The sequence below is a fragment of the Eulemur rufifrons genome, chromosome 14 (assembly GCF_041146395.1).
Source record: "Eulemur rufifrons isolate Redbay chromosome 14, OSU_ERuf_1, whole genome shotgun sequence".
NCBI lineage: Eukaryota > Metazoa > Chordata > Mammalia > Primates > Lemuridae > Eulemur > Eulemur rufifrons.
In genome coordinates, this window is record NC_090996.1 from 9,698,010 (window position 1) to 9,715,312 (window position 17,303).

Genomic DNA, 17,303 nt, shown 5'->3' on the forward strand with positions numbered 1-17,303 from the left:
GAGCTCTGCATTTTAAAAAATAGTGACAATGGCTTTAAGGTATCAATCATAAGTAAGATGAAGAACTGTAAATATGATTCCTCTCTACGAAGAGAATAGTGGGAGATAGTAGGTGAGGTCCAATATACACGCCAGCCAAGGAGCACAGACTTGATTCTATTAGTCACTGAAGAACCATAAGCAGAGCGGGGACAGATTACTTTGATGAAAGTGTGGAGAACAGACTTAATAAGCAGACGACTCGAGTCAGGTAAACCAGGTAAATGCTCCACTTAGGCAATGAAAAGTGCCTGAAACACACCACTGAGGGCTGGTATGAAAAGAATGGGACAAATTCCGTAAAGACTTAGGAGGCAAAATTTGTGTTTGAGTGAACAAGAAGGTAGAAGGCTTTATTCCCTGTCCTCGGCAGCCTGGCTTGTTGCATATGCTAGAGTAGGTGGCAGGTAATCAGTGACTACAGTTCCCATAGTTCTTGGGGCAGCGTCGCTTGCATTTCCCAGACGGCTGTGCGACAATCGCTTTGGCCCTGACCGTCCGTGAAAAATGGGCAAACAGAGGGGACATGCTCTTTAGCGTTGCTTTACAACCAAATTTCCCATTCATCCCTTCTCTAGCCCTCTCCTCTGACTCCTGCCCATCTGTTCGCTGGCGTCAGGGACCCAATGCACTGGGCCTTGTCTCCTTGGCAACAATTCCACAATGTTACCGTTTGGGTAACGCGCGACTGGAAGTGGCTGCGCCTGGCGCCTTCTGGGAAATGTAGTTCGGCTTTCCCATGGTCCCTGGCCCGGTCGAATTGCTCGTCCTCCTCTGACCATAGAACGAAGGGCCAGGGGCACATGGAGAGACTGTTCTGAAGCCGTAAGGGTGGGAGTGGTCCTGCGCACGATCACGAACAGGCCCGGGCCACCGGCGTCCCAGTGCCGACGAGCCTGCTGATCTCTAGCCTGGCCGGTCTCCGTGGCAACCGGCTCGCCGCTGAGAACTCTGGGAATTGTAGTTGGAAGGGCGCCGGGCCCGCGCCCCGAGAACCGAGCGGCTGCCGTTAGCGCTCGCCACCGGTCAGTGCGGGCCACAGGCCAGCACGGCGATCAGAGCGAAAGCGGGGACCCGCAGCCCCGTTGGACGGTGAGGATTTTCTGGCGTCCCGGGAGAGCTCCTCCTGCGTTACCTCGGCCGGCGATCCGGGTTGGATGCGCTGGACGCGGGGCCGCAGGGACCGCGACGCTGCACCTCCGCGCCGGTCCGGACCCGCCCCCTCGAGGCCTGGGCGTCCGCCTCCCTCGGCTCGAGGAATGTGTTTGGCTAGAGTTTGGTGTAGAGTCACAGAGTGGATCCTAGTGATTAGAGTGGCTCCACAGACTGTGTCAGAATGGAGGCTTTATATACCATCTAGCCCAGTCCTCTTCTGTTACAGAAGAGGGATCCGAGGCCAGAGATAGGCAATGATTGGCCTCAAATCTAGGGTCCAGACCATGGCTGCCTGCTCGCCCTTTTATTTCTGGCACAAAGCACAATGCCTGGGACAGAACAGGCGCTCAAACCTTTGTCAAGTGTCATTTCATCCTAAGGACAGACATCTGAAATACTTCAACAAATAAATTACAAAATTTAAAAAAAAATTTTTTTAAAGAGGAAAGTGGACCTGTAGATAAAAAGATTTACCAGCCAAGCGCAACGTTGTAGGCCTTATTCGGATCATGATTCTAACAATCAACTGTGAAATTTTTTAAAATCAGGGATATGTGAACATTGATGATATTAAGGAATTGCTGTTTAGAATTTTTAGTTGTGATGATAATGCTTTAGGGGCTATGCTTTAAAAAGAAAAAGAGCCTTAGAGACAATACTGCAGATGTTATGGATGAAATGATGTCTGAGATTTGCTTCAAAAATACCCAGTGTGGGGCAGGGGCGGGATCGATCAAAGAAAATTGGCCAGGAGTTGGTAATTATTGGAGCTGGCCATGGTACATGGAGATCACTAAACTATTCCCTCTACTATCATATGTGTTCACATTTTAAAAATTTAAAGTGTAATTTATAGATGAGCCCTGTGCTTAACAACAACAACAAAAATAAAATAAAATTTAACGCGTAATTTTAATCCTTATCTGCTAGAGATACACACTGAGTTATTTATCAGAAAAAAAGTTATGATGTCCGGGATTTGCTTAAAATACTCCAGCAAAAGAAAAAGCATAGGCCAGGCATGGTGGCTCACACCTGTAATCCTCGCACTCTAGGAGGCCGCGGTGGGTGGATCGTTTGAGCTCAGGAGTTTGAGACCAGCCTGAGCAAGAGCAAGATCCCGTCTCTACTAAAAATATAAAGAAATTAGCTGTACAACTAAAAATATATATAAAAAATTAGCCAGGCATGGTGGCACATGCCTGTAGTCCCAGCTACTCGGGAGGCTGAGGCAGAAGGATTGCTTGAGCCCAGGAGTTTGAGGTTGCTGTGAGCTACGCTGATGCCACAGCACTCTAGCCCGGGTGACAGACTGAGACTCTGTCTCAAAAAAAAAAGAAAAAAGAAAGAAAGAAAGAAAAAGTGTGGGGCATGGAGGAAACAAGAATGGCAGAAAATGAATTGTTATTGAAACTGGGTGATGGGTATGTGAGACTTCATTGTGTTATTGTATTCTCTCTAATGGAATTGAAGATTTCCATAAACAAGTTTTCTTTTTTAATTTTAGCAAATGTATGCCTTTCATGAAGTTTCTGAAAAATAAGGGAGCTCACTAGGAGTTTCTGTGAAACTTAACCCTCCCACGGTTCACGTGAGCCTCCTTGGGGACTTTTCCAGTCAAGAGAGGCAGAGCAATGAGGGGGGCTATGTCCTTGGAGCCCAAGGAGCTCCAGGCCTGGGGCTGGGAATGCTACCCGCGTGGAAGGAGGTGGTATCTGTGCTGGAGAGTAGGAGACCGTCTTTCAGAACTCAATGAAGCGGGACAGCAGGTAGGAGAAGAGAGAACTGATCTGTGAAAACAGGCTAGACCCTCTAAAAAAACTAACTTTTGTTTTACTTTTGGATGATTTCCTAGGTTGTTTATGTTTTTCCTGGTTTTTGTTCTTATCTGGGTATGCTTCCTTTAAATCATGATTTAAACTGCTTAATTTTTTAATCATTCTCTACAGAAACAAAAATACATATTCTCCTTTCCCAATATAGAATGAAGGCAGGTTTCATATTTCTTTCTGAGCTCCACACCCCTGGGGTCCTTATCCAATATCTTCTTGAAACTATTAGAGCGAAGTCAGGGCTTGGAGGCTATACACTTCAGTATACCTTCTTGCTAAAAGATGGTTTCATAGGGCCCTGAGGTTTGTTATCTTAATACACCATGTTCTTAGCAAATTTATTATCTCTGGGGACACAAATCCAAAGTTTAAAAAAATTCTCAGCCTCAACAGACATCTTGGCCTCAACCTTATGAGAGACCTGAGCTAATACCACCCAGCCCAGCCACTCCCAACTTCCCTCAGAAACTGTGTGAGGTGATAAATGTTTGTTGCTTTAAGCTGCTAAGTTTGGGGACAATTTGTTACATTGCAATAGAAACGAATACAAATGGTCTAACAAAGAATTTGGGTACTGATTCCAGGTTTTAGAAGCTGAAAAAGGTAGTTAGGATTCAGAAAAACTGGAATTTGGGGGCTGTTTTGATGGCTTGTGAGAACAACTAGACAGAATATTTGAAGTGAGGACATTTAGGGAAAAATTCAGGAATATGGTTATTGTATCAATATATCCAGATTACGTTTACTTTAACATAAATCAAAGATATTTAGTTTCTTTTTTTTTTCCAGTAGATTTAAGGCGATGTAAGTGGTTTTTGTTACGTGGATGAATTGTATAATGCTGAGGTGTCAGGGCTTTCGGTGTACCCGTCACCAGAATGGTGTACATTGTTCCCAATAGGTAGGTTTTTATCCCTCATCCCCCTGTCGCCCTCCCCCTTCTTACATTTCAATGTCCATTACACTGCTTTATGACTATATATATATGTTGTTTAGCTCCCACTTATGAGTGAGAACACATGGTGTTTGTTTTTCCATTCCTGAGATGCTTCATTTAGGATAATGGTCTCCAGTTTCATCCAAGTTGCTACAAAAGTCATTATTTCATTCCTTTTTATGGCTGAGTAGTATTCCATGGGGTGTGTGTGTGTGTGTGTGTGTGTGTATAAACATACATATTTTCTTTACTCATCAGTTGACAGGCACTTAGGTTGATTCCATATCTTTGCACTTGTCAATTATGCTGTGATAAACATTCAGGTGCAGGTGTCTTTTTTTGTAAAATGACTTCTTTTCCTTGGGTAGATACCCAGTAGTGGGATTGCTGGACTGAATGGTAGGTCTACTCTTAGTTCTTTGAAGAATGTCCATACTGTTTCCATAGAGGTTGTATTAGTTTACATTCCTACCAACGGTGCAGAAACATTTCCTTTTCACTGCATCTGTGTCAACATTATTGTTTTTTGACTTTTTTATAATAGCCATTCTGACAGGGGTAAGGCTGTAACTCATTGTGGTCTTAATTTGCATTTCCCTGATGATTAGTGATGTTGAGCATTTTTTCATGTGTTTGTTGGCCATTTGTCTATGTTCTTTAGAAAAAAATCTATTCATGTCTTTCACCCACTTTTTGATGGGGTTATTTGTTTTTTCTGGCTGATTTGTTTGAGTTCTTTGAAGATTCTGGATATTAGCCCTTTGTCAGATGTGTAGCTTGTGAATATTTACTCCCATTCTGTAGGCTGTCTGTTTACTCTGTTGATGAAAGCTGTTTAGTTTTTAAAACTAACTTTTTATCAACAGTTGAATCAAAATTTAATTTAGATTATCTCTGGGAAATAGTTATAAAGGACTGTCCCTTTACATTTTTATAAGTAAAGAACATTTAGTTATTTTTTGCAACAAATAGAAATTGCTCTGTAATCAAATAATTTTTAAAGAAATACACTGGGGGGAAAAAATCTAACAAGAAATTTCCTGAGGAGAAAAAAAGCAAGTAATCGCTTTTATTCCCCTTGGAGCTCCCAGCATTCTTCATTGGCTCCAGAATAAGAAGTTTTCTGGGGTAAATGTCACTTCCACAATGAGCACAGGAATCCCCACACATCACCAGCTTCAGCCAGTTGAGGCCCTGTTCAAATGTGAATCCTGGGAGCTCCCCCTCCAAGCCAGTGGTAGGAAGCAGGAACCCCAGGGTCTTGGTTCCTTTCTCGTGGGCCCTGCTGTGTTGCAAAGCAGGCAGAACGTCACAGCTTACAGATCCGTATTGGAGCCGCATGCCATCAGCAGACCGGCACGAGAGCTCTTAAGTCCAGAACCCAGAAGTACGCCAAGGAGAGTGACAGCCTCTTCTCGGCTGCCCAGGGGTGTCTTGGCCACAGCTGAGCTCCTTCATTCCCGGAATGTGCACTGGGCACGATGTTTGCTCTTTTGAATTGTGGTGTGGTAGCTTTTTAGCCAAACTGCACCCCTCGGCGTGGCTCACAAAGACCTTTATTGGCAATAATGATCATCACCATGTCTTCATCTTTCCTTCATAAAGCCTGGCCACAGGAGTTGAAGGGAACCCTGTGAGAGATCAAGCCCCTGTGTGGGATGTACTGGGGCCTGATCCAGGGAGAAGCAGGGGGTTGGAGAATCAAGGGAGCAGACGTGATGAGGCATCACCCCAATCCCAGAGGAATGGCAGCGGGGAGAGGCGGGCTGTGCTTCTGTCTCTCCGTCAAGCGAAGTCGTTACCTCACTGTTGCTGTTTGCTATAAGTTCTCAGGTCTGGGTACCTACATTCCTTTATAACACGACTGTAAACATTGATTGCAAAGCCAAACGCAAACACCGCGGAGTTGCTGTTTTAGATGAGCAGTGCCCACGGATCTTGCACGAGGCACCAAGAGTTGACTCCACAGGTGTGGACATATCCGTGGAAGCCTGCATCGGGAAACGTCAGCTTCCTTCTCTCTGCAGTGTGGTTTGACCGAAGAGCTGCCACACTGGAAGAACTGACACACTGGACAACTTCTGGAGTCTCCTGTCACCATTGGTCTCCATGTGGCATAGAAGTAGGGGGAAGCCAGAGGCAGAATGCCACTCACGTGGTGCCCGCCGGAGCAGAGGGATGGATTGTTAAAGTATTGAAATGCTTCTGCTCTGTGCTCCCGGGCGCCCTGCCAGCCACCTGGGCCACCCCAGCTACCTGCCCCCCAGCCCTCAGGACCATTCCGGGATCTAGCATGTAATGATTATTGCCCGGTCTGACGAGAGGCCTCTAGGCCCCTGGTCCAGCGAAGGGACTCGCATGTGTTCTAACCGGTCAGCGTTTGGGCCCTTGGCCTCAGCCTTTCCACACTGCCACTGCCCCCCACCCTCCATGCCAATAGGACAGCGAGAAGATGCAGGTCCCGGTTCCACTGCACACTAGCTGTGCAGTCTTGACTCTTGGACAAGTCCTTTAACTTCTCTGAGCCTCAGTTTCCCCTTCTGCAAGCATCAAATAAAAAATGAGGAAGTACTTTGTAAACCACAGGGTGCTTACGTCTCAAAGTTACTGTTTTCCTTATCGTGTGTGATGTGTATGAGTCTTTGTCCAGCTCAGGACATGGCCTCCACCCCCAGCTCCCTCCCCGCAACTCCCCTTTGTGCAGTTGCCTCAGGTCTTAGTCCGCTGCGGCCGAGAGAGGTGCGTGTGAGCTCTGTGGCTGCCTTCCCACCTTCCTCCCAGCTTGGACGGAGATGCCCCGGGGCGACTCGGGGAGGTGACTAACTTTCCATCCCTTTGGGCAGCCTTCTCAGCCACCTGCTGACCACACCCTCCTTCTGTGTGACCTGGAGAGCTCATGTTATCCTTCCAGACCTCCCACACTGCCCGCATCACCCCACCCCTGCTTTAGTCCCCTGCTTTGTCCAGCCGATGGGACAAAGCACTCTGGGAGGCCCAGGCGGAAGGATCGCTTGAGCTCAGGAGTTGGAGACCAGCCTGAGCAAGAGCGAGACCCCGTCTCTACTAAAAATAGAAAAATTAGCCGGGCGTGGTGTCATGTGCCCGTACTCTCAGCTACTCAGGAGGCTGAGGCAGGAGTATCACTCGGGCCCAGGAGTCTGAGGTTGCAGTGAACTATGATGACACCACTGCACTCTACCTGGGGCAACAGAGTGAGACTCTGTCTCAAAAAAAGAAAAAAAAAAAATTCCCTGATTTTTCCTCATCCTCTCCCCAGGCTTGTATAATCATAATTTGAGGGTTATTGCTTGTATTTAGAAAATACAAATATGGCTAAAAAGGAAGGTAACTCATAATCTCACTGCATATATAGTATTTAACCTGCTTTTTAAAAGAAATGTCTGATCAGCCTCATTTTTCATTGTTGTGTTGTATGCCATAGTCTGTTTAATTGAGTCCTGTGGTAGGCACGGATTGTATTTAGTTGGCCTTTTTTGTACAGGAAACAAATCATATTTGAATTTTCTGTGTGTGGTTTCAGATGATGACATCAGGACTGAGAACAAGTTCACCTCCAATCAGGAACTTTCTGCAAGATCATCCCATGAGTGACCTCAAACAGACCCCTTAGAGAAGCTCTGCAGGCATCGGGGTTGAGAGACATCTTAGAATGTTCCAGTACCTTCGACCAGCATCAGGGGGCCTCTCAGAGGGGAGGCTGAGCAGCTCCTCTTCCCAAGAGAAGAGTTTAAGCAGGAGAGAGGAACGATGAAGGGGACAACGGTGACCCAACCTGCAGGCCAGGTGAGCCTCTCATTCCAAGGCAGAAACATTGTACAAGCGGAAGACCCCATCAGTTTCTGGCCAGACCCAGCCCTTACTCAGCATCCAAGAGTCCACACGAGAGAGAACCCCCCCAACCCCGAGCGTAAGCATGTGGAAAGGCCTTTGGTTCTGCCAGACAGGTTAGCTGCCATTGAACGGGGAGCCTCACACGAGGGGAGTGGGCAGACCAGCGGTGCCCGCTGTACCCACGGGCTGTGGGAAGGCCTTGCACCAGGTCGAGTGTCTGAGCCAGGAGTCACCCCGGATAAATAGGCAGAAGCTCCATGTTCAGTCCCTGAAAACATCTTGTTTGGAGCCTGCAGGGAAAATTCCAGGCTGGGGCTGTGGCTCTTCACCAGCCTGTTGGCCCTCACATCAGCCACCTGCCTCCACCTTAGTCCCCTCTTGGGCCACTTTTCTGTCACTTCTGTTTTTTTTTTTTTTTTTTTAAACAAAAAAAAAGGCCGGTTGTGGTGGCTCACGCCTGTAATCCTAGCACTCTGAGAGGCTGAGGTGGGAGGATCGCTTGAGCTCAGGAGTTCGATACCAGCCTGAACAACAGCAAGACCCCGTCTCTACTAAAAAATAGAAAAATTATCCAGGCGTTGTGGTGCACTCCTGTAGTCCCAAGTGACTCAGGAGGCTGAGGCAGGAGGATCGCTTGTTACCAGACTGAGCAACATAGCAAGACTTCATCTATACAAAAAATAGAAAAATTACCCAGGCGTGGTGTGCGCCTGTAGTCCCAGTAACATGGGAGAGGCTGAGGCAGGAGGATTGCTTGAGCCCAGGAGTTTGAGCTTCTGTGAGCTATGATGGTGCCACTGCACTCTAGCCTGGGCGAGAGAGAAAGGCTCTGTCAAAAAAAAAAAACAACCATAATACATTTTTCTCTTATCAACAAAAGTAATACATGAAGTAGAAAATTTTGAAATACTAAACAAAGTGGGAAAAAATTAGTCACCTACTCTAGAAAGAATCACTGGCAACATTTAAGTGTCTTTCTAGTTTTTTTTTCCTAAGTGTGTGTGTATATATGTACACTTTCCCCATCAATCAGGTTTCTCTAAAGGAGAGGTGGGAATCTCCGGTCCAGGCTTTTCAGAGTGAGAACCTAGAGCGGGTCCCAAGCCAGGCTCTGCAGCAGCAATACCGCTCTTGGCCACAGGAGGGGGGTGTTTGCTCGTGAATGTCGGCCCCAACGCCTGTGGAAACCGCAGCCCCGGCGTCTGCAATGAGCAACTCCATCCAAGTCGCCCCTGGCTTTATTGCCAACTCTGCCCACTGCATTCCTGAAAACCTTCTTGGTTCATGAGGCAAAAAAGACAGAACTCACTTGCTCATTCTTTCACCACATCTGACTGAATGTGACGAATCTTTGGATAGATCTCCCCTCCCGCTGCAGCCTTGTGCTACCCAGGCCACTCCCCCCGAATTAACACTCTTCACTGGTTCCCCGTCGTGTCCCAGGACCAAGTCTGAACTCCTCACAAGGCCTGTTGGGCCCCGAACGCCCTGGGCCTCTTCCCACCTCCCACCCTGCCGCCCTCCACCTCACCAACCGCATTTTCAGACAACACTGGGCCCCTGTCAGCTGTGATCACTCTGCTCTGTCACCAACAGGCCTTCTGGGTGCTTCCTTCTGGAAGACTTTTCCCAGCATTGCATGAGATATTACTTCTTTCCAGAAGTCTTGCTCAACTCCGAGAGTCTGGGTTACATAATTCTCCGTGGGGCCCAGAAATTCCCCTTTCAAAACACGGAGCACACTGGATGGCCTGCCTCCCTTCTAGAATGGAAGTCCCCCGAGGCGAGGACCACACCAGTCTTATTCACTCCCGTTCCCAGCGCCCCGGCACAGTGCCTGGCACCTCAGGGGGCTCAGTGAAGATTCACTGCGTGGACAAACGAATGGGTAAAGGAAGGAAGGGACGATTGTGCCTTTCCTGTTCCCTGCGGTAGAGTCTGCAAACCAGGGCATTTCTTTCCTTTCATCCCTGTCCCTCAGGGGTCACCGGGCGCCTCTCATTGTCTCCCACATCTCTGGAAACACATCCCAAGGAATAGCATCGCTAACGGACCAGGTCTCTCCCTTGCGGTGGGAAGAAATGGCATTTGGAGTTTGACAGACCTAACTTCAAGTCCTGGCTCTGCCACCAGCTAGCTGGGCATGTACCTTATTGCCTCTGTTTTCAAAGGGAGGCTGATGGTGCTGAGCTTGCGGGGTTGCTACGGGAAACCACGTGCCAGCCTGGCACATGGCAGGGTCATTAGATCAGTCATCCTCCCGCCCTCCCAGCGCTCCCACCTGAGCCCCCTCTGGAACCTTGGGACACAGACACCCCTGTAATCTCAAGGCTGCTGCTACTGGCTCCCTGACCCCCTCTGTCCTTCCCAAGGTTGCCTGAGCCGCTCGTCGCTGACACCTCCTTCCCTGTCCCGTGTGCCCGGCACAAAGAGTGGTGCTTAACTGAGTGCAGGAACCAATGAACCAGCCACAGCAGCGTCGCCGGGGGTATGTCTGCCAGGAGTCACCAGCCTGTTGATGGGCAGGTGGCTTCCCGGCCATTGCAAGCCAGGGAGAGCACACGTGGAGACACAGGTGCCAGGACACCCTCACAAGGCCAAGACCAGGAACAGAAAAAGTGACACTAAGCTTTACTGAAGAACAAAGAGGAAGGAGGAGGGAAGATGAAGAAAACTCGTAGCCCTGTGGGAGAAGGAAACTGACAACTGCAGGGCCTGGATTCTCATCTCGCGATCAGCGACAGGTGCCCCTGGGAGTGGACCTCAGAGGTCGCGTGTGCGCGGCTGTGTGGCCTCGGAGCACGCTCCTGCCCAGAGGGCGTCTGTGTTCCTTACGGCTGCGACTGGCACTAAAAGTGCAAGTTCCAACAAAACTTTTTTCTAAATTCGCCTCTTTCATCATGTTTTTCTCTGGTGTGAACATTTTATGTCACATGGACCCTGAGGCCCCTCTGACTGTCCTCCCCGGGCCCCCTGCGTGGCCTCCCGTGTGTCATGAGATCAGAGCACCCCCAGAGCTCCATCGTCTGTGACAAGCACCCGCCCTCTCTCCAGTTGGAACCTTCAGCTGATGAATAAGGGCTGATTTCTCCTCAAATGATCACCACCCCAATCCGTGACATTCAAAAGATTGCGCTCAGAATGGCTTATGTGATGCGGGGTGAGGCTGTGTCTTCTCAGAACATCGGTGCATTCACTGGGGACGTCCGTCCCCTCCTGCGTGATGCTCTCCAGCGTGAGCTGTGACGTGGGTTCCACTCTATTCTGTGCTGCGTCCGCCCCTGTGATTTTCTCGTCTCTAATGACGGCTCACTTCCGTCCGAGGATTTTCCTCCATCGGTGCCATTCATAAGGAGCCTCTCCAGTATGAATTATGAGATGAATGGAAAATTTTCCCTCATTCAGATGATTCAAAGCTTTCCTCTGCTCTGTGAATCCTTTGATGTTCTGCCAGAATCCTGTCCACATGTTTGGCCACGTGTCTCATGCCGGCGGAGCAAGGTTTGGGCTTAGCGTCTGCTGTTTCCCCAAAGCGGGGTATTTTCTTCAGCATCACATCTCTCCAAACCCTGGCCTCTGAGGAGTAGCTGTCCCTCCAGGTCAGCTCCCACCATCGCAGTCCAGCAGGAGGGCTGAGCATGTGTGTCAACAGCGCGTCCTTGGCCCTGGCCTCACGCTATGACACTGTAGGAAATGAGGGTGTCACAAGCCCCCATTTCTGGGAGTGTTCACGGGCATGCTGGCCCCTGCCTGTTTCCTCATATGATTCCAGCAGCGAGAACGAGAAGGCGCTGGGGGAGCCCCGAGGTCCGCAAGGCAGTGATGAGCTAACACTCCCCCGGGCGCCCACGGTCATGGCTCATGTCGCATCCCCGCCCGCCCCGAATACAGCCCCCATGCCCCACTCTGAATCCTGCCGTCCTCTAAGCCTGGCCCAAGCCCACCTCTTCCCTGAAGCCTTCCTAGGGCCCTGCGAGCCTGCAGTTGGGCCCCCCACGGTTCCGTGAGAATCCACAGCCTGCAAAACCCATGTACACTCATGTCATGCTCTAGTCCTTCATGATCGTTTTATGCCTTTTTCTTCTCAGACTGAAAGCTTTTTGAAGAAGAACCATGCCTGTCCTTTGGATTCTCCACTGCTCCTTCGAACATTGGGACGCTAAGGAGCTCCGTGAGGATTGGCCGTGACGCTGCAGCCTAAGCAGATGGTTTGTGGCCCAGGCGTTAGCTTTGGCTGAAGACGGAGCCTCCCTTCTCCGGGGCCGGTTGGTGGTTGGTGGTTCTCCTCAAGGTCACACAGAGAAGATGATCTCGTACTTACAGCCACCCCTTCTTCCCTAGCCCCCAGCACGACGCAGGCCAGCCAGATTAGCCCTGAGGACCCTAAGGTGGCAGATGCTTTGTCCCCGTGCCTCGGCTCTGCCTGAGAGATGTCGCTAGTTGCCATGCATTGTGCCAAGCCCTGGGAGGGACCTTGGAAGGTGGAGGCAGGGAACATGCCAGAAATCAGTTTTGCTGCAGAGCTGTGCGTTCACAGCATCCTGACTACGTACGACTGGCTCAGGGACCACCCTCGATGTGAACTTGGAGCTCTTTGGAAGCAAAGCCTGTGTCTTAGCCCTATCTCTGTCTTCACAGTGCCCAACCTAACATCCCACACGTAGTACATACTCATCAGTATCTGCTCAGCGAATAATTGCACCACAGTGACCAAGCAACCAAGGAGTTCGTGGAGGTAACGAGGAGAACAGACATTAGTGACTATGCTAGAATGTTCCACCTGTGCCTCCCCTCGCCCCAGTGAGCCACTCATCCTACTGGTCCATGGCTAAGTTTGGGGTCCCAAGCACAAAATACAGAAAAGGCCCCTCACCTTTTGTTAGTTGCAAAATCTCCATCTCCCCTGAAAAAAATGGGGACAAATTCTAGGTATAAATCCAGGGTTTTATATAGCCTTCGAGCTCTCTCCCAACTTTCTCTCAAAGCTAGTGAGTTAACTGCGTTCATGGTGGGGCCGGTAAAAACTGTTCCGTGGTGTCAGCACCGCCCACAAGAACTGAAGCCCGAGGGACCCAGGTCTTCCTCCACACGACCCGCCTTGGCTTGGTGAACATGTCATCGGGTCAGTGAGTGTGCAGGAGAAAAGGGAAGGGAGTGTCCCAGCCTGCCACCTCTTCATCTGCTTACCAGAGGCCTACGTGCTCACCACCCCTCTCCGGGCCCCGGGAGACAGCCAGCCAGTCACCGGCTTCGTGTGCTCCAGCCCTGGAAGTTCACAGCTGGAGTCTCCAGAATGCCCTCCCGAATCACTCCTCCAGTGACTGTCCCAAGGCCAAACTGGATAAGAAATGGCGAAGACAAGTGGAGGAGACAGAAGTGTATAACCAGGGGAAGCTACTAGAGAAGCAGAGGACTGGGGGGATGGTGACTCTAAACTGGGCACCCCCGGGAGTGGCAAAGGCCGTTCCAAAGAGAGGGACAGGCTCCTAGGATATCGCTCAAGAAACTGGGTCTAGATGGAAAGCTGAAAAGACAAAACACCCCCTTATCCCTTCCCTGGTCCCACCATAGAGGACACCAGTGAAGTCCCCACAGAACAGCCACGCCAGCATCTTGACGCTCCTTAACCGGTTCTCCTCGCCGGGCCGCTGACCCTCCCTCGCCAAGTGTGTAGGAGACTCTAACGATGACAGTGTCGAGCGCTGACCGCGCCACGTGCTCCCCGTGCAGTATCTCATTTAATCCTCCCCAGAACCCTTTGAAATAGGCGTGTTTCTATCCTCACCTTGCAAGTGAAAGAAGTAAGACATGGAGGGGCTGAGTAACTTGCCCAAGGTCACACAACTAATAAGCAGAGGAGCAGGGATTCAAATCCAAGTCTGCCCATTGCCCACGCTTTTAAAAGTTCTAAGTTTTTCCATTGCAGGATTTTTAATTCCATTTGCTGGGATAACCGGCTCGTTTTCTCCCTGTGTTATGTGGCCATCTTGAAATGGTCCTGTTTCCGCAGTCCCTTCTTCAGCCTGTCAAAGCCACAAGAAAGGTTTCTAAGAGACCGAGTCTGGCAGGTGAGGAACACTTGCGATCCCTATCGAAGCCACGTTCATGAGCGACGCCAAGCTGTGGACCGGCAGTCGCTGGAACTTCTGCTGTGGAAATGGGAGGAGATTCTCCAGTCATAGCGGACTTAGGAATCTGTGGTTACGCTCTCAAGTCCGTAAGTCAGATATTACAATTTATTTCTCCTCCACTGTATCTGGGCCTTCAGCTGGAGTAGCCGGGACAGCTGGGGGTAGCCGGGACAGCTGGGGGTGGCCGGGATGGCCCGGCTGGGGCTCTGTGCCTGGGCCTTGGTTCTGTCTGTCAGCTTCTTCTTTGACTCCTTTTCCCGTGCCATCTGGTGAAGCTGAAATGTCCAGAATGACTTTTTCTCTCATGTGTGTGGTGCCTCATGTTCTTCCGTGTGGCCCCTCTCTCCAGCAGAGTAGCCCGTCTCCTTGTGTCGGGGCCAGAGCCCTAAGAGCCCTCTGTCAATGCTCCGCTCCATGGCGCCATCCCTGTGCTACCCCCAGCCCCTGCTGTGGGAACTGCTCCCAGGCCGCTGTGTTGAACACGTGACGCTGCCTCTGTGCCCCTCCCCACCCCGACACACAGTTCCTTAGACCAGACCAGGGTCTGGTATAGGACCACCAATGACTCTTGAAGTCATCTGGCACAGAAATGTAAGGAAAGCCAGTCAGATGGCCACTTTTGGAAATTTGAACCAAAAAAAATCAGATAGTGTAGCCAGAGGGCAGGCAGGTCCTGGATGGACCAGTGTGTCGGCCAAAATTACACTGAAGAAGAAACTTGGAGATTGTAGAAAAACCCAACTAAGCTTTGACATGGAGAAAAATCCGCTCACAGTGGAGGGAAAAATAAGCTGTTTTTTAGCAAGAGGATAAAGGAGGGAATGGAAGAGGGTCGCTGCGACCCCATGAAGGCAGACGAGGGCCAGCCCCAGAGCTGTCCTCCTGCCTGCGCATGGCTCGCCAGGCCTGGCCTTGCCCATGTGTGTCATTCCAGCCAGCCTGCTACTTGTTCCCTTTGCTGTCAGTTGCCTTAGAAGTGGCATGTGACTTAGTTCTGCCAACCACCTGAGACCAAGGGGAAAGCCAACATGTTGAGGATGGCAGAACAGACAGACAAAAGGAGCCTGAGTCTTTAGTGACATTGTTGAGCCATTACGCCTGTCCTGGGAATCACCTACTTCTGTTTTCTAAGCAGATTTCTGCTACTTGCAGCTTAAAGCATTCCTCACCTCTTCCTAGAACCTCTCTGTCATCAATTCCTTAGAGCCCTGTGGCTCTTGCTATAGCTCCAAATGGAAAATCAACCCAAGTTTAGACATTAGAAATCTTGCTCATATGGGTAGGAAATAAAAATCAGGATTTGTCACAGCCCACAAAGCAATTCCAGATCTTAGTTCCCCTCCCTCATCCTACGGGACATAGACAAGATGAAATGTTCAGCAAGGTTCCAAAAATTCAGCATGTCTTCTAAAATGGGGCTCAGTGATGAATTTTAGGAAGACGTTCAGAGGGGGTTGTAAGGCGTGAGCTGGGGCGCCTAAGCCAGGAGGCCATGGAGGCTCGTGGAAGCAGCGGCAGATTGGGATGGGCAGGTGGTAGGTGGGGCGGACAAGTTCTGGAGAAAGAGGCCGGTGTCCACAGCTGGGTCTTGTGAGTTCCATGTACTAACTGGAAGGAGTTTATGGCAGGAACTAAACTGGTGGAAAACTAGACGTTTTGGTCACTCTCCAGCCAACCTTAGTGACGTTTCAGATCCTCTTGTGAATAAGGTGGCCTGAATTGTGGCCCTCTGTTGCCGGTCCGGTCCCTGTGCACCGACACTCCCCATTTTGGCCATTCCTCGTCTCCCCGCCCCCCCTCTTTTTTCTCTACCTTTTCCTTCTAGCTTCTCTAAGCAAAGCCAGGAGCCAGAAATGTACAAGACCTGAATCTCACTTCGCACTCAATTGGAGAGTGCCTATAGGGGGAGGCAAAGCTGTATTTTGGAAGACTTAGAACGCTGCTCTAAGGACGAGGAGCGAGGTGGCTGGTAGGAGAGAAGCAGTCAGTTGTGATGAGGCTAGAGAAAGCTTTCTTCTGGTTTAACTTTCACATGTGGTTTGTGTATGTTTCTTAAACACAAGTAATGTGCCTGATCCTTCCCTTGGGAAATGAGAAGATGAACTCAAGAGTTCTAGTCCTTCCCCTTTTAAGTCTCTGTTTTTAAAAACATAGAACAAAGATAAACCGGCATCCTGCTAATGCATCTTACAAATGCAGATTATCCCACCCACCCCGTTTCCTAGCTCAGAATAGTCTTTGTAGATGTGGCCATTAGAAGTTCATCAGATTTATGGGGCCAGATTCTGCCACCAAGCCCAGCCCTCTCAATGCAGTCCTCATGCACCCTACGTATTGTATAGAGTCCTGGCCCCAAAGGCCAAACTCAGTGCAATGCTGACGTTTGCCTGTTTTATTATCTCACTCAACAGAAATGTATTGACTACCTAGTAGAATAAACTTTAGCTTATAAAAGGATTAAGGAAGATAAGTCATTAGAGACCAAAAGAAATCCTATGACATAATCAGTGAAAGGATTGCTTTGGTTGTGGTGAAAAAAGCACAAAATTTTAACCCCCTACTTTGATGGCATTAATGCTTTGATATGCTACTTAATAAAGCCTGAATTCCCCCAGAAAGTTTCCCTGTGCATCACTAAGGATTTTCTGAAGTCCAATAAGGAAAAGAACTGAAGGCTTTTCCCCAGTCTTCATCACCGAGGTTTGTCTCCAGTATGAATTAGCCTGATTACTGCAAAAAGCTCTCCCACAGTCTCTACAAGGAGAGCAATTCTTTCCTGTGAATTCTCCAGTGATGAAAAAGTGCTAGCTATCCCCAAGTGATTTTCCACATTGATTATATTCATCATCTTCTCTCCAGAATGAATGATCTAATGTTCAATGTACGCCACACTTCCCCTAGATAGCTTTCCATATTCATTACATATGACCAGTTTAAGTCCCAAACGAATTAGCTGGTATTGTCTAAGGATGGAGCTCTGATTGAATGTTCTTCCTCATCCATTATGCTCAGAGGGCCCCTCTCTGCTACGAAATCCCAGATGTCTAATTAGCTCTGAGCACCATCCAAAAGGATTTTTATAGCCATTACGTACATATGGTTTCTCTCCAGTGTGAATTCTCTGACGTTGAATGAGCTGTACTTTCCCTTAAGCTCGTGCACATTTATGCATTTGTAGAGTTTCTACTGCCTGCGAATTAGCTGACGCTGTGTTGGAATGCTGACAGTGCCTCCCCCATCCCCTGGGATTCTCTCCAAGATGAATGTTACAATGTTCAATGGGATGGGAGCCCCAAGGAAAATTGTCTGTATTCACAACAGTCAAAGATGTTCTCTCTAATGTGAATACTGTAATAT